Genomic DNA, 23,341 nt, shown 5'->3' with positions numbered 1-23,341 from the left:
CCTTAAAACTCAACATTCAAAAAATTTAGATCATGGCATCTTATCCTATCACTTCATGGCGAATAGATGGGGAAGCAATGGAAATAGTGACAAACTTTATTTTCTTGGGCTCAAAAATCACTGCAGATGGTGACTGCAGCCATGAAATTAAAAGACGCTTGCTCCTTGGAAGAAAAGCTATGGCCATCCTAGACAGCAGAGTAAAAAGCAGAGACATTACTTTGCCATCAAAGGTCCATCTAGTTAAAGCTATGGTTTTTCCAGTAGTTATGTGTGGATGTGAGAGTTGGACTATAAAGAAAGCTGAGCCCCAAAGAATTAGTGCTTTTGAACTTTGGTTTTGGAGAAGACTCTTGAGTATCCCTTAGACTTCCAGGAGGTTAAACCAGTCAATCCTAAATGAAACCAACCCTGAATATTCATTGGAAGGACTGGTGCTGAAGCTGAAGCTCCAATACTTTGACTACCTGATATGAAGAGCTAACTCATTGGAAAAGACCCTGATCCTGGGAAAGATTGAATGCAGGAGGAGGAGATGACAGAGAATGAGATGGTTGGATGGCATCACCATTTTGCATGATGTGATGACATCACATCATCATCATGGACATAAGTTTGAGCAAGCTCCTGGAGTTGATGATGGACAAAGAAGCCTGGTGTGCTGCAGTCTATGGGGTCAAAAAGAGTCGGATACAAACTGAACTGATAGAACTTAACACACACTAATAGGGTAAATAAAGCAAAATAGAAAATATGAAACTTCTCAGGATTTAAACATAATTTGAAGCAGTTAGAAAATAGTATCAATTCCATAAATTCCTTGCCCTTCTCCTCCTGGATCTCCTTTACTTATCCTTTATGACTCTCTTTAATTCTTGGTGTATGGCTGAGTATAATCTGAAACTGCAGGGAGGGTGTGTGCTCAATAGAAATTCTTGACACTACATTCATTCATTCTGTCCAGTAGCAAATAAGAAAAAGAGTTACACTGTATCATAATGCAAATTCAATTCCTGTCTCTGGAGTTATTTCTCCAAGACCTATTGGGATACCACTAAGAGCCCCAGACATTTTTGCTTCTCTATTTGAATTGTTACTTCCCATGCAAAACCATTTGAGGGAATCTCTGGTTATCATGATCCTAACTTTCATTACTTTGTTTTCCTCATCTCACTTCTATTCAGCACTAAAAAGTTCTAACAGTAGCACAATTATTTTTAATATGGGTCAGACTAAGGGGTAAAGGCCTTTCCAAGTGGCTTCAGTGATAAAGAATCCTCCTGCCAGTGCAAGATACACAGGAGACATGGGTTTGATCCCTGGGTCTGGAAGATCCCCTGGAGAAGGAAATAACACTCCACTACAGTATTCTTGCCTGGGAAATTCCATGGGCAGAGGATCTAAAGTCCATGGAGTCACAAAGAGTCAGACATGACTGAGTGCTTGAGAATAGCAGCAAGGTGAGTAAGTGTACACAATGAAGTGAAGAAATGTGAAGGAGGAGGGAGAAGTCTTCTTGATTCTTTCATAAGAGAAGGATGTTCCCACCATTCTGATGCATGCTGGGACCTGGGACCTGGGACCTGGGACCTGGAATTTAGGTCCCTTTGCTACAATGCTTCACCTGGACAAACATTTCCTAGAGCAACAAAATACAAAGAAACCATAAGGGACTAAAAAGAACTCTATGCATGTGCAGCTGGGGCAAATTATAGACCGCAAGATACAAAACAATCAAAAACCCACTGCCACTTCTAAAGAACCAGAGCCAGGAGCAAAAACAGGGTTGCAGGGTGTTGGGAGCAAAAACAGGTTACTGTGAATGCTCCCTGAATATACCACCACCAGCCAACCCACTAAGCCATCCCTCCAGCCCAAACCCTAACCCACCCCAACCCATATAGGGAATCAGCTCTCCTGTACCCTGCCTAAGAGAGTGAGCCCAGGAAACCGTTACTTGGTTTTGGTCTCCTCTGAGGCAGCAAGGGTCCCAAAATGGCCTTGCCTGAATTTCCTGTCTAATGTCTTACCAATCTCTAAGGATTAAGGAAGACCATAAACCATGGTCAGTAACAATTTCTGTTCTACATGGATCAGGCCATTAGCCAGTGCAATCACCCACTAACAATACACACTGAAGGGAATGTAGGATGGAGAAAAATGAAGCATTCTGTGCCTTGGACACTGCCCCTAGATAGTTAAGTATATCTAAGGAATAATTTGAAAAAACCTAGATTCTTGCATCTTCCCATATGTGGGGAGAGGGCAAATTAGTGGTTGTGTGATTTCTTTCAGTCAATACTTTTCTTGATCATCTGCTCTCTTCCCAACAATGCTCTGGTGTCAATGAACATAATGAGAAAGGAGTAAAAGACAAAGAACTTTCCTAAAACTTAGCTAGGCAATAAACTATGCTAAGGCAACACAGTGTGAATTCAAAGAGACTATATTTATTACAGTTTTACTTCTTTTACTCATATATTTCCCTATCCTGTCTAAAATTTGTAAAACCTTCTTCTAACTTTCTAAATACTTAACATTAAGAATTATTTGAAATAAAAGACTAAGCTTTGTTCACCAATACAGTTCTTTTTCTAAACAACATATCTGGAGCATCAGATATACTCAACAATATTTGTTGTATTAATAAATTAAATTTTCCATAAGCTGCAGTTCACAGGAGTAAAATTCTGTACAGAAATGTATTTAGATTGGTTCATTTATTTTTCTAGGTAGATCACCAGTCAGACTATTTTCTTTCTTGGGTTTAAGTTTAAGACTATTTTCAATCTTGATTTCTTTGCAGCTTAGTGAATGCAGTGGGGAGAATGGTGGTAACAAGTGTTACATGCATAATCATGTAGTGACTTACACTGGAGAGAAGGCTGTGAATATAATAGCATTCATAAGCAAGAAAACCTAGGCACATTCTGCATATTGCATTTTAATACAAGAAACAGGAAAAGTCTAGAGTCCAGAATTTCAGAACTATTCTTGGTGCTCAAAGGTGAAGGTTGTTGGCAGAGTTTGAGAAATGCCTGAATCATCATGTAATTTGTCCCACTTGGGGAAGGAGATAAGCAAAAGGCATGTGTAATTTGGCGTAAACTAGTGTTTGGTTCGGTGGGTTCGGTTCAGTCGCTCAGTCGTTTCCGACTCTTTGCCACCCCATGAATCGCAGCACGCCTGCCCACTCCCCTTCTCCTCCTGCCCCCAATCCCTCCCAGGATCAAAGTCTTTTCCAATGAGTCAGCTCTTCGCATGAGGTGGCCAAAGTACTGGAGTTTCAGCTCCAGCATCATTCCTTCCAAAGAAATCCCAGGGTTGATCTCCTTCAGAATGAATTAGTTGGAGTGTTAATTCTTTGCAAAACCGAGACATTTTAGTCTTTGCTTGAACAACTGCAAAAACAATGTATAAGTTATTAAAAGGATAAGAAAGACCATTATCACCAATAATGCATTCTTTAGTAGTGTTACTAAGCCCAAGGTCCTGCTCCTCATTCTCAAAAGCCATTAAAGAGACCAGGTTGTGGAAAGGAAAGTTTGCTTTATTTTGGATGCTGGCAAGTGAGGTGGAGGGTCACAGAGAGGTATATGTCTGTTCAAAGGCCAACTCCCTGACTGGCAACCAGGGGATAAGAGTTTTTACAGACAAAGGGAGGGAACTATATGCAGAAACAGCACAGTCATCTCTGACAGTCATCTTGAAATTGGTCATCCATGGTCTGACCATTATCATCTTGATTGTTCTGAGTACAGTTAATCTTCAGTTCCAGGGTCAAACAAGTCTGTTTCCATTTCTATGAAGCTAATTCTCAAAACTGTGGCTGCTTATGTTGTGGTCACAATTTGGTCATCATGTGGTTAACTTTTTTCCAATTCAGTGGAGGTTTCAGTGTCTACAAGACACTTCACGGGATATGGTTCAGAATGTTATCTACAGCCCTTGAGAAGGAACCATAGAGTCTGTTTCAATAGCTCTTATAAAATCTTTATTTTAGAATCTTTAAAGATGCAACTTCTGTTGCTCCCATTTCTATTATTTATGTGACATGAAATGAATATTTTTCTCTTTCACCCTACAATGCACCAACTTTGAGTTCTTTTCTCACCAGAATCAGACTTACTGTGCTTCAAGTATTCTTCATGTAGCATATTTTCAAGCTATATCACCATCTTCTTTTGTCAATAGGTTACTTAAATATAATGTTCTTAGGATATTGGATAAGATAATTTTATTTACATAATCCCATAATACATTGGGTTGGCCAAAAGGTTTGTTTGGGTTTTCCCATAACGTATGAAAAATCCTAAAGAACTTTGTGGCCAAAACAATATATATATATATATATATATATATATATCGATTAATTGCACATGACACTACTGAATGGTCTTTGTTATTTCAGGGATCCACTTATACATTTTCTGTTTTAAGATCTAGTTTATCTTTTCATCAGATCTTACTGTAACATTGAAATATGTAGAATAATATGGATGCTTTGTGAAGTCCTGGTTCTAATCATGTCTAGAAAAATTTTGTCATATAAGCTTTTATTTTCTTGAGTGTGATTTGTATAATTCTGATTTCAGTTTAAAATAGATGTGATTGTCCCAAGTTTCTTTTTGTATTTGAATATCTTTAAGGACTGACTTTAATTGCAATGAGCATAAATTTTAATGGTGAGGTTGTCTATCAAAAAAATTTTTTTTTTCCCCTGTGTTTAGAGGGAAGCAAAGAATCTATCCTTTGATGCAGGAGCCACAGGACACTCAGGTTTGATCCCTGGGTTGGGAAGTTCCCCTGGAGAAGAGCATGGCAACCCACTCTAGTATTCTTGCCTGGAGAATACCACAGACAGAGGAGCCTGGTGGAATACAGTCCATGGGGTCACAGAGAGTCGGATATGACTGAAGTGACTTAGCATATTTGCACATAGTAAGAAAAACAATGTCATTTAGGAATTCTTTTCAAATTCTTCAATCATTATCAGAGATAATTTACAGCTTATCAGAAGTAACTCTTTTATTCTGGCCTCTGCAATACTTTCTTGAATTCACAATCTCTTCAGGGAAGCTGATTCATTCATTCATGAGTTAATTCTTATATCACAGATGTTTTTAGGCAAGAATAGCAGTAAACTGTGCAATATCTCTCCTCCTGTGGAATTTATGTTCTAAAGGGAGAATCAAAGACTTAACAGATAATATTTGTTCAGGAATAAATAAAACAGTTTAAATATCTTTGTTAGCAGACTCAAGAAAGGGGAAGGGAACTGGAAATTAGAAAGATAGGTTAATGGAGGTTTCTCAGGGAGGGTGACATTTAAGCAGATACAGGAAGCATATGTAGGAACTAGTCACAAAAGGGCCAGCAGAACAGTGCTGAGATCATTAATATCAAGGATATGAAGGTGGAGAGAATTCCCTGAGGATGTTGGTTCAGGTCATTCCTATCCTTTGAGTGATTAGAGTGAGGGAGATTCAAAATCAGCCCTTTAAAATGGGCCAATTGGCTAAACTGTGTTGGTTCTGCCATAGTATCCCATAAGATATTGTTAGTCTTCAGAATAAGTACATATAGGAACAGGGATTCATCTTTGGTGAAAACCTCCCTCCTGTTCCAAAGTCTTCAAACAGAAGCCAAGTAACATATCTGCCATAGAAATGAAGAAGAACTTTCATGCATCTCACGAATTATCTCACACCATAATTCATTACTTCCCTCTAAGTTGAATCAGATTTTCCTGGTCACATATTTTTAACTGTTTCATACATTCCATAAATACTATTTAATTTATTTAAAAAAATTTTAAAAACCAATAGGTATAGACCCATTCATTCCTTCCTCAAGCACTGTTGAAGGATCACCACTCACTCTTAGACACATCTTGCAAGTTGTTGCCAGTATTAATTTATCCAATGCTTAAAATGTAATTTTTATGTTGCTTTTTAAAATTTTATTTTAACTTATTTTCTCAACTATTTTAGTTAGTTGCATGTTTCACTACTTGGACAGGGTAATTCATCCACAGTTGTAATCTCAAGAGCACTCTTAAGAACCTCAAGTTGAGTACCAAGTTTACTACACACGCCTATGTCTCTCTAGGGCTTATCATCTGATACACCTTTTAAAAACATCAAAAAAATCCTCATCTATTCTTATGGATCTCTTTCCAGGGATCAGTAAATAAACTTTATCCCTTCCAAGTCAGATTAGCAACATTCTGTCTCCATTTGCAACCACTGTCTGCCCCACATATGATACATGTAAGAAAATTCACTACCAATCCTGCTGATTCCCTTGTCATGGTTCCCCTAGATTCTATAGCATACCTTATTTCTCTAGAAATCCTCAAGTACTGCTGAAACAAATACAGGAATACACTTTGGAGAGGCATCAGCACAGATAAAGAGGGAGATTTGTGGATGTGAGACAGAAAATAGATGGCCCCTGGACTGGTCACCTGATGCTTATCAAGTGGAGTAAAATTGAAGCCTTATTCTTTTACCCATACATACTCTAAGGACAAAACTGGTGACAGAATCTTAGCTCTGTTGAAGTTAAAAGATAAGATGACTGCTCCTGTGGTCAAGGAAAACTTCCCTGTCTGCACAAGCACAGGGAGAGTCCTTGAGGTCAATAAAGGAGGTGGCTTTTTTGGCCACCTTATTATAATGGGCCCATAATAAGTGTACATATACATCCACATGCAATGAGATCCCTCTTAGCAAAAATCTGCACATGCATGTTGGGGAGCATCTTAGGAAGAGTCAGGTGTGAAAAAAGAAAAGAAGTAGCTTGTCAAAGGTAAACAAAGACCTGGAAGGACTGTCCTATATGAGTGATTTAAATCATCTCTTTACTGCACTCCTCCCCCATATTCTTTTTTTCCAGGTGTGTATTTCTATCTTGCTTCAGCCTTAAATAAACAGTTTCTCTGTGTGCTCTCCCAATGTGTCATGCTGAATCTCTAATAATAAACTTTGTATCTATTCTCAAAGCCTTTGCCTCCTTTAAACAAATTTGCTTTCAATAGGGGTAAGAGTTAAGGAAACTGCTTCTAGCCTATAACCCTTGGTGGTTTAGTAGGCAGAAGTCCTGGTTTTTATCCAGGCTACACAAGTTTAATTCCTGCGTAGGGGAATAAGGTCTCTTTTTATCAGGATCACTCATTGCTGTTTCTCCAAGATTAGATGGAGTCATCTACAAGATTTTCCCAGTTAGCAAAGAAGAGGGTACCCATTGTTAATTGGGTATTTTGAGTTTGGCTAATGTTACAGAGCTACTTACTATATTTCCAGCTGTTGAGAAAATGCCATATTATTCAGTGCCAGAACTGTTTGAGCTATATACATACACACTTTTTTTTTTTTTTTTTTTTTTTTTTTTTTTTTTTTTGAGTAAGAAACTCCCTCTCTTTTCTGTCCACAGAGAGTGTTAATGTATGTCCTAGCAGGTTCATGGGCTATAGTAATCCCCAAAGTAGATTTTTTTTTCATGATGAATATTTTCCTTCAGAGAAACTGAATATGTATTCCCTCTCATAATTGCCTATAGAACACACAATTTTGTTTTAGACTCACATTAGTGCTCACAATTGTCATCTGTCTAATTTTAGAAATATCCCTAAATTTCTCATATCCTTAAAGTTTCTCTAATGAACAAAGGCTATTTTTAATGAATATAGAGAAATCTGCAACCATTTCTCTGAATCTCCTGCTTTGGACTTCTTCTTGTCAGATCTGATTGCATGCTAAGAGGACATGTTAGAATTCAACCTCTTTTTTCTTGTCAGGTGTTATATTCATAGAGACCTGGGAAAATATTGAAAGCTAAAGAACAAAGTCAGTTCATGTAATTCATGAAATCTTAACTTACTTTTGAAGTTCAGTGACTCCATAAGAAAAGGGAAAAAAGTATTATTTTAAGTCAATCTCAAAAGTGTAGGTGTTAACCAAATTGTATATAAAGCATGGAAACCCTTCTCTCCTGATTACCTGAGGGGAAGAAAAAAATAATTGAGGTTTCTTATTCCCAGATCACATGCTCTATTTGATGTTTATAACACATAGCACTCCAAGAAAATTACTCAGTATTTTAAATTTCTGCTTTCAAGGTTGGCATCTCATTTTTTAAGATTTGTCTTCCTCAGATGCACAAGTGGACTCTTGGTTTCTCTTAAACACATAAATTCTATAAATAACACTAAATTCATTGATATCTGGGTATTTACAATTTTCTAAAATTAAGTAACCCAGCTTTCTTTGTGGTTCAGCAGAAAAGAAACCACCTGTAATGTAGAAGGCACAGGACATGAGGGTTCGATCCTTGGTTTGGGAAGATCCACTAAAGGAGACCATGTCAGCATACTCCAGTATTCTTGCTGGGAAAATCTCATGGATTTAAGAGCCTGGCAGGTTACAGTCCATAGGGCATCAAAGAATCAGACATGACTGAAGCAACTGAGCAAGCAAAATTAAGTAATCATCAAAAGAAAAATAGGAAAAGTAATAGTTTCCTCATATCTACAAAATTTAATTTTATTTTCGTAGCAATGTGTGCTAACTTAGTATTAACTATCTACAAGTCACATTTTTATTTGTTTGACAATGCCTTAATAGATGTTGTGTGTACCTTCCATTAGCTCTATCTCAGCTTAAAGTCACTCTAAAAGTTGATTCTTATGATTAATATAAATGCTGCAATGTGTAATGTTGATAAGAATAATAAATAGGACCTAGAATAAAATCTAGCAGAATACTCCAGAAAGTGCCTCAGACTGAAGCTTCCTTGCTTAGGAAAAGAACTTGTATGCTTTTAAAAGATGGCTGATGCACATATTTTTTGCATTTCACTTGATATATAATTTCAGCTACAAGTTATAAAACTAGAGTTAATATTAGATTCAGGCATGTAAAAGGACCTATTATTATAAAGCAGGAAATGATTTACTCTATCCTATCTTTGCAAAGCAGAAGCAGTACTCTACAAAAAAACAACAAGAACTTTTATCATTTGCATAAAGTGTTCCAGAATTGTATTATAGATACAACCCAACTAGCTTATAAGCAACTGGAAGGAAAGAGATATGCTTGTTTTCTATGCCCTTCTTACCTTGAACTACTAGTCCCAAATATCTAACAAAATAGGCACATGAAAATATGTTGTTTTAGTGGTAGGATAAAAGAGAACTGCATTTCTTTGGAAATATCAAATTTCATTATACCTATGATTGTCTGTTCTTTTCATAAGATCCAGGCTTCCCAATCTTAACATCTGCAAAATAGTGAAAGCAGGTTACTCAGGACTTTACCAAATGGAACTTTATTGATTAGCATTTCCTCCCTCCGAAGTATATTGCAATGTTAACTCTTGTTCTGAGCAGTAAGCGTATGCCTGTACTAGATTCTAAAGGCCCTCAAGTATCATCAAAAGAATGTCAAGTTTCTGCCCATGTTCGAAATACATGGTAGCTTCTTATTCAATAGCCAATTAAATAATAAAAATAGCTTATTTGCTGACAGTTTCAAGAAAAATAAAATAAGCAGTTTTTTCTTTGTGACTCTTTTATAGTCAATCTTGTGGGCAGTCATGCAGAACTGCAGTGTTCTTCTAACAGATCTCACTGTCTCTCCCATTTATCTTCCATACCACTTCAGGTTTATATTATGCAACAGTAATCCATTGTGTACATCACCCATAGGGAAATCTTTTCTAGCTTCTTAGACCTGTGGCTTGAAGTCCATGATACTGGTAGTTTAATTGCTGTTGTTCAGTAGTGAAGTCATGTGCAACTCTTTGTGACCCTGTGGACTGCAGGATGCTAGGTTTCCCTGTCCCTTCACAATCTCCTGCAGTTTGCTCAAACTCATGTTCATTGAGTCAGTGATACCACCCAACCATCTCATCCTTTGGCATCCTCTTCTCCTCTTACCCTCAGTCTTTCTCAACATTAGGCCCTTTTTCACTAATGCTGAAGCTGAAGCTCCAATACTTTGTCCACCTGATACTTTTCACATCAGTACTAGAGCTTCCAATTAAGCACAAGTCTTTCCAATGAATATTCAGGGTTGATTTCTTTTAGGATTGACTGGTTTGATCTCCTTGCAGTCCAATGGACTCTCAAGAGTCTTCTCCAGCACCACAGTTTGAAGACATCAATTTTTTGGTGCCCAACCTTTATAATGGTCCAACTATCACATCCACATGACTACTGGAAAAACTATAGCTTTAACTATACAAACCTTTGCCGACAAAGTGATGTCTCTGCTTTAATTAAGACACCAAAATAAAATGATAGTATAATGCACTAGGCTTAGAGCTCACAACTCCATTGCCATGGATCCCAAAAACAACAAAATCCTATTAAGTATGTTTTTCATTGGACTGTTACCCAGATTGTCACTTTTACAAATTTAAAACCATATTTTCTTACTGATAAATGTAGGCCACTGATTGATAATTCACATTTCATGTCTCTTGAGTCATATTGTATTTACCATTGCTTCATGTGATACATAAACTACACTAAATTTTATTATTCCATTTATTCTGGTCATGCTGGTGAGAGTGACAGTGGAGAACAATAAAAATGCACTTAGTGAATATTTTCCAGGATGTTGAGAACATCCGGATTCTACTACAAACAAGTTTAGTGTTCCTAAATGAATGTTATATGTCACCTGATAATAATATGAAATAGAATAATAATAAAATTTCTGAATGAGGTCAGGAAAGAACAATATTTCTTTACTGAAGAAGACAGTAACATTGGTATGTATGCTGCTCCTATTTCTTACAATGTTTTAGTCATTTGGTTTAAGCCTCTTCTGCTCATAAGAAGTAGGAATATATACTTAAACTCACTCAATTAAAGAGGTTTTCAAGGTTATAAGTGCAGATGCAAAAACAGAATCTTATGGGGATACAATAGACAATATATAAACTGAAACGTCAGACAACATGAACTCTCATTTCTCAGCACTGAATGATGTCTTGTCCCTATTTTTCTACACATCTCCTGAAGTTTCTACTCTCACAACAACTAACTTCTTTATGACTTATATTTACATGTAATCACCATGATTTGAAGTTTCCGAGGTGGCTCAGTAGTGAAGTACACATCTGCCAATGCAGAAGACTTAGTAGAGGTGGGTTCAATCCCTGTGTCAGGAAGATCCCCTGGAGTAGGCAATGGCAGTTTGTACCAGTATTCTTGCCTGGAAAATCTCATGGACAGAGGAGCTTGGTAGGGTGGCTATGGCCCATGGGGTCACAAAGAGTCAGACATGACTGAGCACACATACACATACACACACATATGCACACACACAACCACGACTTGTTTGACTGTTAAATTTACAAAACTTTTAGTTCCATTTCTCATGTTATCTAGCAATCTCTCAACATCCTAAACTTAATATTGAAACAAGAATTGGATTGAACAGATTTATCACTTTTTAAATTCTGAGCATTAAGTCATTGATGGGCATATGGATGATTTCTTTGAGTTAGTTTCCCAGTTCTTTTGTAATAAATCATGTTTCTCTGGTATGCAAAATTATATTTCCATCTCAGAGCCTATAGGCTTGCAAATCTTATACTAATTGAGAATGGAGAGTGTAGGCATCCAAGAACAGGTGTCACACTATTTATGTCAAAATATAATTCTTAAAGTAAAAAAAGATTGGACCATGATGAACCAAGAGACTAAATAAAAAGTATAATCCACAGGAGTTTGTAATTAAGTGATATGAAAATTTTAATAGAAAAATGTATTTAGAATAACTTAGAATTTTAGGTTTGTATAATGTGTGAATGATTATGTCATTTGTTGAATTAAAGAATGTAGAGAGAAAAATAAATTTAGGGGGTGAATAGGGAATGACATTGAGTTCAAAATTTACAGTTGACTTTTAATGATGGTAGAATACTGAAGTAAATATATTTAACTAGCAGTTGTATATAACATACTTACATGCTTAGACACTCAGTCATGTCTGACTATACCTGGGCTAAAACAACTTGTCTATGAGAGTGAGATTTAAATCTGTGTAATTAAAAATAAGTGTATTTTGCAAAATTGTAGATATTGAAGAGTGCAGACACCTAAGAAAAGATCCTAGGACAATTAGTTTTTAAGAAGTTGTTAGAAGAATGGAACATCAAAAAGAATATTAAGAATAAAGGACAAGAGCTAGGCAGAAAAATAAAACATAATATATTGAAGCTGAATATAATATTTAAGAATACTTATGGTGAAACAGTGGAAACAGTGGCAGACTTTATTTTGGGGGGCTCCAGAATCATTTCAGATGGTGACTGCAGCCATGAAATTAAAAGACGCTTACTCCTTGGAAGGAAAGTTATGACCAACCTAGGCAGTGTATTAAAAAGCAGAGATGTTACTTTGTCAACAAAGGTCCGTCTAGTCAAGGTTATGGTTTTTCCAGTGGTCATGTATGGATGTGAGAGTTGGACTATAAAGAAAGCTGAGCACTGAAGAATTGATGTTTTTGAACTGTGGTGTTGGAGAAGACCACTGAGACTCCCTTGGACTGCAAGGAGGTCTAACCAACCCATCCTAAAAGAGATCAGTCCTGAATGTTCATTGGAAGGACTGATGTTGAAGCTGAAACTCCAATACTTTGGCCACCTGATGTGAAGAACTGACTGGAAAAGACCTTGATGCTGGGAAAGATTGAAGGTGAGAGAAGGGGACGACCGAGGATGAGATTGTTGGATGTCATCACTGACTTAACGGACATGAGTTTGACTAAACTCTGGGAGTTGGTGATGGACAGGGAGGCCTGGCGTGCTGCAGTCCATGGGGTCACAAAGAGTCGGACATGACTGAGATACTGAACTGAACTGATGGTTGCACAAAACAAAAAGCATCAAAATAACAATGTCTTTTAAATAATGTAAGTTCATTTCATAAATATTTCTAGAACTTTCAGTTCAGACAGTTTAGGACTGGTTAACATGGCTGCTTTATAAAATGTGCAAAGTCTAGGCTCTTCCAGATCTTTTCTGATGTGTTGCAATTATTCTCACAGTCCAAAATTATTTCTTTATATCTAGTGACTGCATTCATTTCCCATAAATCTCTGTTTGCAGAAAGTAAAATGAAATCCAAGTATTATACACATTACAGTTAAAATCAATCGTATCCACTCTTTTTGCTTCCATTTGAACACAACAAAGAGATTAGAACTTTGCTTGTCCAAATTAGAGTGACTCTTCTCTGGCATCCACATTGTATTCAGCAGGAGTTAATATAGATCCCAAGAAATCCGTGTCCTCCAAGTTCCTACCTCAAGAAGATAGGATCACATCTTTATCAACAGGAATGTATGGTCTTGAAGTCTGTTTTCTGTGATATCACTAGCACAACTTGAGCTTTCCTATCATCATTTTGAGAGATGAAAAAACACTTCTAATAATTGAGGTCTTCCTGGATAAGAATCCAATCAAAATGCCTGATCAAAGGAAAAGTATGTGAACATTATTTGAACTTAGAAAATCTAGGAAATAAATTATAAAATAATAAGTAGATTATTTGATGACTTGCTGCCAAGGTCAGTGCATTCCCAAGAATTATAGCAAAATAAAGAATGAAAAAAGAATATTGGGTTAGATGAAAGACACCTCAGTATATAGAAAGGGAGCCTTTGAATAATGAATAAAATCATAATAAAGAATAAAAACTATGTTAACTATTTATAGTATATGTTAAGTTTAATAAAATAATTAAGAAATGAAGAATTCTAATTTAGAAAATGGAAGGAAGAAGAAGAGTTATACACCCATCTTGATTCTGTGTCCAGTGCCATGAGGATAGAATTTTGTTTTGAAGTAGGAATAAGGCATGTGGTGTTTTAGGTTGGCCAATGTGGATAAAGAAAATTATTTCAAGAATAAGATAAATGTATGAGGCAAAATGGGTCAAATAAAAATAAAGAGCTGAAAGCAATAGAGCGACGATAAAGATACAGATAACAATCAGGTTATATAAAACATTTCCTGAATGTCAGTTCTCTAGAGAAAAATGAGAAACTCCCTGTGTTCAAGGTATCTAGGCAAAAAACAGTGTGGAAGCCTACCTTCCAAAAAAATATTTTAATGTGTGTGAACTTCAATTTCAGGTGAAGAAATGGCAGGAAAATTTCCAAAACATTGGCTGAAGGTGACACATTGGTTTTTAAGGCAACTCGAGATCTAATTTCCACATTTTAATATAAATATTGATTTATCTTGAGTTTGCAAATATGTTATTCTTCACCTGAATTAAGTTCTCTTTTTCACCATCAAATAGAGGAGCCTAGGGGCCTACATGGAGTCTCAGAGTAGAACACACCTGAGTGACTAAGCACATATGCATGCAACCACTACTTATCCTTCCAGGAACAACCAAAAAACCACCTTTTATGAGACCTTTCCAGACCTTACTCATCCTGGATGAGTATTAGTTCATTTTCTGTTCCCATGGTCCTGTTAAACTTTTTAACTTCTTCTCACATCATAGGTTCCCCAAGAGAGTAATCTTACCTTATTTATTATTGTTATCTCAAGTGCCAATTGGCAAATGTTGACTCCTGGAATGTGAAGTCAAGTGGGCCTTAGAACGCATCACTATAAACAAAGCTAGTGAAGGTGATGGAATTCCAGTGGAGCTATTTCAAATCCTGAAAGATGATGCTGTGAAAGTGCTACACTCAATATGTCAGCAAATTTGGAAAACTCAGCAGTGGCCACAGGACTAGAAAAGATCAGTTTTCATTCAAATCCCAAAGAAAGGCAATGCCAAAGAATGCTCAAACTACCACACAATTGCACTCATCTCACACGCTAGTAAAGTTATGCTCAAAATTTAACTGTGAACTTCCAGATGTTCAAGCTGGTTTCAGAAAAGGCAGAGGAACCAGAGATCAAATTGCCAATATCTGCTGGATCATTGAAAAAGCAAGAGAGTTCCAGAACAACACCTATTTCTGCTTTACTGACTATGCCAAAGACTTTGACTGTGTGTATCACAATAAACCGTGGAAAATTCTGAAAGAGATGGGACTATCAGACCACCTGACCTGTCTCTTGAGAAACATGTATGCAGGTCAGGAAGCAACAGTTAGAAGTGGACATGGAAAAACAGACTGGTTCCAAAGAGGAAAATAATTATATGAAGGCTGTATATTGTCACCCTGCTTATTTAACTTATATGCAGAGTACATCATGAGAAATGCTGGCCTGGAAGAAGCACAAGCTGGAATCAAGATCTCCGGGAGAAATATCAATAACCTCAGCTAGGCAGATGACACCACCCTTATGGCAGAAAGTAAAGAAGAATTAAAAACTCTCTTGATGAAACTGAAAGAGGAGAGTGAAAAAGTTGGCTTAAAGCTCAACATTCAGAAAACGAAGATCATGGCATCAGTCATGGCATGGGATTATGGTCCCATCACTTCACAGGGAAATAGATGGGGAAACAGTGGAAATGGTGGCTGACTTTATTTTTATGTGCTCCAAAATCCATGCAGATGGTGATTGCAACCATGAAATTAAAAGATGCTTACTCCTTGGAAGGAAAGTTATGACCGACCTGGACAGCACATTGAAAATCAGAGACATAACTTTGTCAACAAAGTTCTGTCTAGTCAAGGTTATGGTTTATCCATTGGTCATGTATGTTAAATATAAAGTTGGACTATAAAGAGTTGGACTATAAAGAAAGCTGACTGCTTTTGAACTCAGCTTTCAAAAGTATCAAAATTGATACTTTTGCACTGTCATGTTGGAGAAGACTCTTGAGACTCCCCTGGACTGCAAGGATATCCAACCTGTCCATCCTAAAGGAGATCAGTCCTGGTTGTTCCTTTTGAAGGACTGATATTGAAGCTGAAACTCCAATACTTTGGCCACCTGATGCAAAGAGCTGACTCATTTGAAAATACCCTGATGCTGGGAAAGATTGAGGGAAGGAGAAGGGGACGACAGAGGATAAGATGGTTGGATGGCCTCACTGACTCAATGGACATGGGTTTGGGTGAACTCTGGCAGTTGGTGATGGACAGGGAGGCCTGGCATGCTGTGCTTCATGGGGTCGCAAAGAGTCGGACATGACTGAGTGACTGAACTGAACTGAACTGAACTGGACTAAATGTTGAATAAGGGATTTGAATTTCAATCTTACCTCTCTCACTGACACAGACAAGTTACTTCTCCTGAGTTTCTGAATCTAAAAATTAGGTTACATTTGACTCATTTTTCTGTAAGTTTGGTCTAATTAGGAATGATGCAATAACTTATTAGCAACTGCAGATACCATTATAAAAGTGCTGATTAAATGATGCTTGCTCAATTCCAATGTTTATTACTTAAAGCAAAAGAAGCTGAAGGCAGAAGACTTAACTTCATTTGAAATTAAAAAGAGAAGAAATCTTTAAATAAGGATTATACAAAATTCTAGTGAAATAACCTCTGTCCTGAAATTGGAAGGAGGCATTGGCCTGTACTACATGGAAAAACATCACATAAAAAAAATAGAAAGCAATTCTGCAAAGCATTCAGGCCTTTCTGATAAACTGTAAACTCCATTCATATTATGAGGTCTTAAGTCACCACCAGTGAACTAGCAATCCTCTGTGTGGCTGATTGTTTTTATATATACTGGACATGGCTGACTTGCCTTCTGGTTATTTATGAAAGCAACACATTACATGCCATTTTATTGTAGCAGAGTTAGGAAAAAAAAAAAATCTTAAGGACAAATAGAAAGTTCCTATGTAAAAGGGAGATGTGCTGTTCTGTACTCAGTAGCTTCAGTTGTGTCTGTTTCTTAGGGACCCTTTGAACCTGTCAGACTCCTCTGTTCATGGAGATTCTCCAGGCAAGAATACTGGAGTGGGTTGCTGTGCCCTCCTCCAGGGGACTTTCCCAACATGGGATCGAACCTGCATCTCTTATAAGGAAGATATGAATGATGGAATTTAGAAAGATGGCAATGACGACCCTGTATGCAAGACAGCAAAAAAGACACAGATGTGTATAATGGACTTTTGGACTCAGAGGGAGAGGGAGAGGGTGGGATGATTTGGGAGAATGGCATTGTAACATGTATACTATCATGTAAGAATCAAATCGCCAGTCTATGTCCGACGCAGGATACAGCATGCTTGGGGCTGGTGCACGGTGATGACCCAGAGAGATGTTATGGGGAGGGAGGTGGGAGGGGGGTTCATGTTTGGGAACACATGTACACCCGTGGTGGATTCGTGTCAATGTATGGCAAAACCAATACAGTATTGTAAAGTAAAATAAAGTAAAAATAAAAATTTTTAAAAAAATAAAAAATAAAAACAAAAAATAAATAAAAAATAAAAATAAATAAAAATAAACTCTATTCTGAAATGTAATACATTGTATCCTATACCCAATCAATTTCTGGTTTAAGCCGTGCTTCTTTGTTTGAGACACAGATGGAAGTCTAAATGATATAAAGAAGATTGGGATGTAGTTTGGCTCCCAAGAAACTCATGACCTACAGAGAGAGACAAATAAATCAACATATTATATTAATATCAATACAAAACACCATAGGATGTGTTTCTTGAAGTGGAAAGAGGAAAATGCAACACAATTTAGGACTATGGAGGAAAATTTCCAGGAGGATAATGATGAGCATAAAAGATACGTCAAAATAGAGACTAGAAATGGCAGATGTAAAGGAAAAACCTACACTTTGTTTATTTCTGTATAGAGAAAAGCCCGATTCTTCCTTATTATGTATTTCTTCCCTATGAGTTTGTTTTACTATTATACTCACACAAAACTTTTAACTTTTAACACTTCTGGTCACCAGATGTGTGAAGGTTTTTCATCACACCAAGCAGTTCTCTGTGACACCAGTTGCATGTCCTGAAATTTAACTCAATTCTTACTTGCTCTACCCTGAGAAAGCATCAGATCCCATGAACTAAGGACTCAGTCTCACAAGCCTTTCCTCTTTGTCCCCTCTAGCAATTCAGAGGTCAATCTCAAGCCCAGGTTATTATCTGTACTTCTCATCAGCCATCTGCAGTGGGAGGTTCCAGTGAGTCTCTCTTTGGGTTCAGTTAATTTGCTAGAACATTTTCAAGGATCATGGAAACACTTGTGTTTATCAGTTTATTAAAAGATATGCTAAATGATAAAGGTGAATAATCAGATGAACTAATGCAAAGGGCAAGATATGGCAGGATCCTTAGCACAGGAACTTCTGTCCTTGTGTAATCAGAGCCATCCAGGATCCCATGCTGAATCAACTCATTAAAACAGAAGATTCTCCAAGTGTTCTTATCATTAGAGATTTATAAGGGCTTAAGGAGCCATGCAACAGGAACTGGGAGTAGAAACCAATATATACAGTTTCCATTATCTCACAGAAGATAATTCAGATTAAGTAAAAGTAACCAATAATATGCTGAGAACTTACTATTTGCTTCTTGAGGTTCCAAAGCTCTAATATAACTTATCTAAACCAGTCCTATTTCAATAACAATATTTTGAAATAAGCATAATAATTATCCTTCTTCCAGAAACAAGCAATGAGAAATTGAATAACTTGCATAAGATCACACAGCTAATAATATATGATGATTTTTCAAATCCTTGCAATTTATTATATATAAAAATGAATATAAAGTCAATCTTCTATCAATATGAACTCACCACTGGGTTGGGAAGATCTACTCAAGAAGGAAAATTTACCCACTCCAGTATCCTGGCCTGGAGAATTCCATGGACTGTATAGTTCATAGGGTCACAAAGAGTCAGACAAAACTGAGTGTCTTTCACTTTCACTACAAAACTCTTTCTTTAATGAAATGGTAAGTAATTAGAGTATATGCCCTTCTTTCTCTCTTATGCATCTGAAGAATCTTGGTCATCCAGGAAAATGGTAATAGAGGTAGAGTTGAAATCCATTTTTACTTGCATGTAGACTCCTCACTCTCTTCAATACCGCTGGACTTTTTATACATGATTTAATTTGTGTTTGTATGTATATCTGTTTAGAATATATACAGTCAGTGGTATCTCATTAATATGATAAAGAAAACTATTTTTTTCATTTTTATAATAAACATCTTCTACATATATGTTGACTATGTTCTTAAGCTTTCTTTTTTTTTTTTTTTTAAAGTAGAAATTAGTGTATTTCTCTCCCCTTCACATGTTTCTGTAAAATTTCTTACATCATTTTGGTAAAAGTTCTATCATAAAATTTCAGTGTATATTAACAAAATTCTCTTGTTCCTTTATTCTATTTTAAATAAAATGTATTCAGAGTTTTGAAAGTTATTTATATAAAAAAGAGCATTGTCTAAAATCTAGTTTATTTTTGCTAACTACTTTTTTTTTCCATTTGATATATATATTTTTTTAATTTTTATTTTTACTTTATTTTACTTTACAATACTGTATTGGTTTTGCCATACATTGACATGAATCCTCCACAGGTGTACATGCGATCCCAAATATGAACCCTCCTCCCACCTCCCTCCCCATAACATCTCTCTGGGTCATCCCCGTGCACCAGCCCCAAGCATGCTGTATCCTGCGTCAGACATAGACTGGCGATTCAATTCTTACATGATAGTATACATGTTACAATGCCATTCTCCCAAATCATCCCACCCTCTCCCTCTCCCTCTGAGTCCAAAAGTCCATTATACACATCTGTGTCTTTTTTGCTGTCTTGCATACAGGGTCGTCATTGCCATCTTTCTAAATTCCATATATATGTGTTAGTATACTGTATTGGTGTTTTTCTTTCTGGCTTACTTCACTCTGGATAATCGGCTCCAGTTTCATCCATCTCATCAGAACTGATTCAAATGTATTCTTTTTAATGGCTGAGTAATACTCCATTGTGTATATGTACCACAGCTTTCTTATCCATTCATCTGCTAATGGACATCTAAGTTGCTTCCATGTCCTGGCTATTATAAAGAGTGCTGCAATGAACATTGGGGTACATGTGTCTCTTTCAATTCTGGTTTCCTTGGTGTGTATGCCCAGCAGTGGGATTGCTGGGTCATAAGGGAGTTCTATTTGCAATTTTTTAAGGAATCTCCACACTGTTCTCCATAGTGGCTGTACTAGTTTGCATTCCCACCAACAGTGTAAGAGGGTTCCCTTTTCTCCACACCCTCTCCAGCATTTATTGCTTGCAGATTTTTGGATCGCAGCCATTCTGACTGGTGTGAAGTGGTACCTCATTGTGGTTTTAATTTGCATTTCTCTAATAATGAGTGATGTTGAGCATCTTTTCATGTGTTTGTTAGCCATCCGTATGTCTTCTTTGAAGAAATGTCTATCTAGTTCTTTGGCCCATTTTCTGATTGGGTCGTTTATTTTTCTGGACTTGAGCTGCATAAGTTGCTTGTATATTTTTGATATTAGTTGTTTGTCAGTTGCTTCATTTGCTATTATTTTCTCCCATTCAGAAGGCTGTCTTTTCACCTTGCTTATATTTTCCTTTGTTGTGCAGAGCTTTTAATTTTAATTAGATCCCATTTGTTTATTTTTGCTTTCATTTCCAGTATTTTGGGAGGTGGATCATAGAGGATCCTGCTGTGATTTATGTCGGAGAGTGTTTTGCCTATATTCTCCTCTAGGAGTTTTATAGTTTCTGGTCTTACATTTAGATCTTTAATCCATTTTGAGTTTATTTTTGTGTGCGGTGTTAGAAAGTGATCTAGTTTCATTCTTTTAAAAGTGATTAACCAGTTTTCCCAGCACCACTTGTTAAAGAGATTACTATTTTTGCTAACTACTTTGTTAAAAAGCTACCTAAAGTATGATTGTTTTTATTGTTTTCTTCAACACACACATTTTTTTTTTCAGCAAAAATAAAACATGGACATTTTCTAGACTAATTTTTTGACATTGCACAATCAGAATTAATTGCAACTTTTAATTCAAGTCAATAGTTACAACTCAATAAACAACCATTACTTTGACCTAAATTTCCCATTGTCTCACAATCTGAGAATTGAGAACAAAAAAAGTAATTTAATGTTAAGTGAGAAAAGAGTATTGAGAAGGACTTCCTGATGAAGTATCCCTTTAGTTTGTAAGGAAAACGTCAAAGTCAGGTTAAAATGATAAAATATCTAGCATTACAGTTATCATAGTAGTCTGAGATATATGCATTTGGAGTAAATACTTTGTCTAGCCTAACTTTCTGTAGTATGATGTCCTTTGTCTTAAAGTTGAGCAGACATACCTTGCATTGTAAAAACTCATTATTTTTACTTTTAACATAGATTACAATTTATTTGGTCTTCTTGGTCCTACTCCAAAATTCTTATATATGAATAATATAGATCTTCACACCCTTGAAGTTAAGGCTACTTGACTATTTTAAGCATAACCATATTCCCACTTTCTCCTTTGCTATTGCACATACAGATCAGAAATCTACTGCCATGACTAATCAACAGGGTCAATGGAAGAAGAAAAATTGAATGTTCTCATCATCTTTATAATAAAGTCTGGTATTTGTCATTCTGCACATGTACTCCTTTTCTAACAACTTGCATGCCATTTATATCTCCATTTCATATGCTTAAATTCCTTATTTCCCAACATCTCAAACAACCTCATTGTTGCTAAGTCCCTTCAGTCCTGTCTGACTCTGTGTGACCCCGTAGATGGCAGCCCACCAGGCTCCCCCGTCCCTGGGACTGCAGGCAAAAACACTGGAGTGGGTTGCCATTTCCTTCTCCAATGCATGAAAGTGAAAAGTGAAAGTGAAGTTTCTCAGCTGTGTCCGAATCTTTGCCACCCCATGCACTGCAGCCTACCAGTCTTCTCCATCTATGGGATTTTCTAGGCAAGAGTACTGGAGTGGGTTGCCATTTCCTTCTCCACTCTCCTGTATATCCTAATTTATTTTCTATTAAATAGGGTGCCCCCTAAGGATATACACTGAAAAGTATATAGTTATGAAATGCACAGGATAGGATGCTGCCTACTCAAATTTGTTGCAGGTTCATTGAGAGAAACTTTTATCTTTTATTTCCATCTAAACTTCCAATATCCTGTTGTCATTTCCAGTTGCCATTATGAATTTTATTACCTTATTTGCAAATATCATCCATCTACTTAGTGCAATGCTTCATTTTTGAAGAGAAAACATTTAGTTATTTGATGCTTAATGAAATAGTATCCACCTAATTCCAGTTTAGCTAGAAGCAATGTATATTTCAGGGATTATTTTTTGATACCATAAATATCTTAGAACATATACGTAAAAGAAGATTGTAGTACTCTATGCTGCATGCGTATCTCTAGATATCTTAGGCTTACAACTGTGACTGTAATACATTCCAGCATGTCAGACTCTGGCTCAGACAGTAAAGAATATGCCTGCAAAGTGAGAGACCCTGGTTCAATCCCTGGGTTGGGAACATCCCCTGAAGGAGGAAATGGTAACCCACTCCAGTATTCTTGCCCAGAGAATGCAATGGACAGAGAAGACTAGCAGGCTACAGTCTATGGGGTCACAAAGAGTCAGACAGGACTGAACGCATAACACTTTCGCAATTTTTCACTTGTCAAACTATATCCTAAAGGGAAGTATTAAAAAAAAAAGAAAACACGCACACAAACACCTTAGTGTGCTTACACAAATTTTTAATGCTAGACTACATGCATACTTTCTAAGCACTATACATCACATTTTAATGTTTAAACTATTTTTCTTAAACTGTAACTACCTGCTTTATGAGACATATTTAAACTCTTCAGATGTGTTAATTAATTTAGCTATCATGACTATTTTTCTTTGATATAATTATTGTCCTCATTTGATACTTGAGTAAACTTACCCCAGTAAGAGCTAGTTTACCTGCATTAGGCTAGTCAGAGTTAGAGGCAGTTTTCTTTCACTCCAAGTGTCTGACGTTAGAGTCTGCGTTTTAACCACTACTCATAATATTTGATCTTCATCAAAGTAGTATCCATCTCTTTAAAACTTTGAAGAAAACTCTCAAAAGTGCATAACTGAGTCACTTTTGTTATCTTCATTAAATGGTACAAGGTCTATGTTTGATTTTTCCTGAGGAGAATAATTTATATAAATAAAAATTCAATCCATCAATATATATTCCATTAGAAAATTATTTAACCCTACAGGTAATCTGTCTTGCTCTAGCTGATTGAATCATTCAAAAGGTCAGGGTGAGAGTAAGTATGTACATTTCTCAGAAATCTTCAGAACATATTCCTTTTCAGAAGCAAAAAGCCTAGTATGTATTCATAGCAGAACACTGCCCAGAGTAGGACTCAGCAA

Source organism: Budorcas taxicolor, chromosome 11 (genome assembly GCF_023091745.1).
Source record: "Budorcas taxicolor isolate Tak-1 chromosome 11, Takin1.1, whole genome shotgun sequence".
Taxonomy (NCBI): domain Eukaryota; kingdom Metazoa; phylum Chordata; class Mammalia; order Artiodactyla; family Bovidae; genus Budorcas; species Budorcas taxicolor.
Note: the sequence above shows the minus strand (reverse complement) of the source record.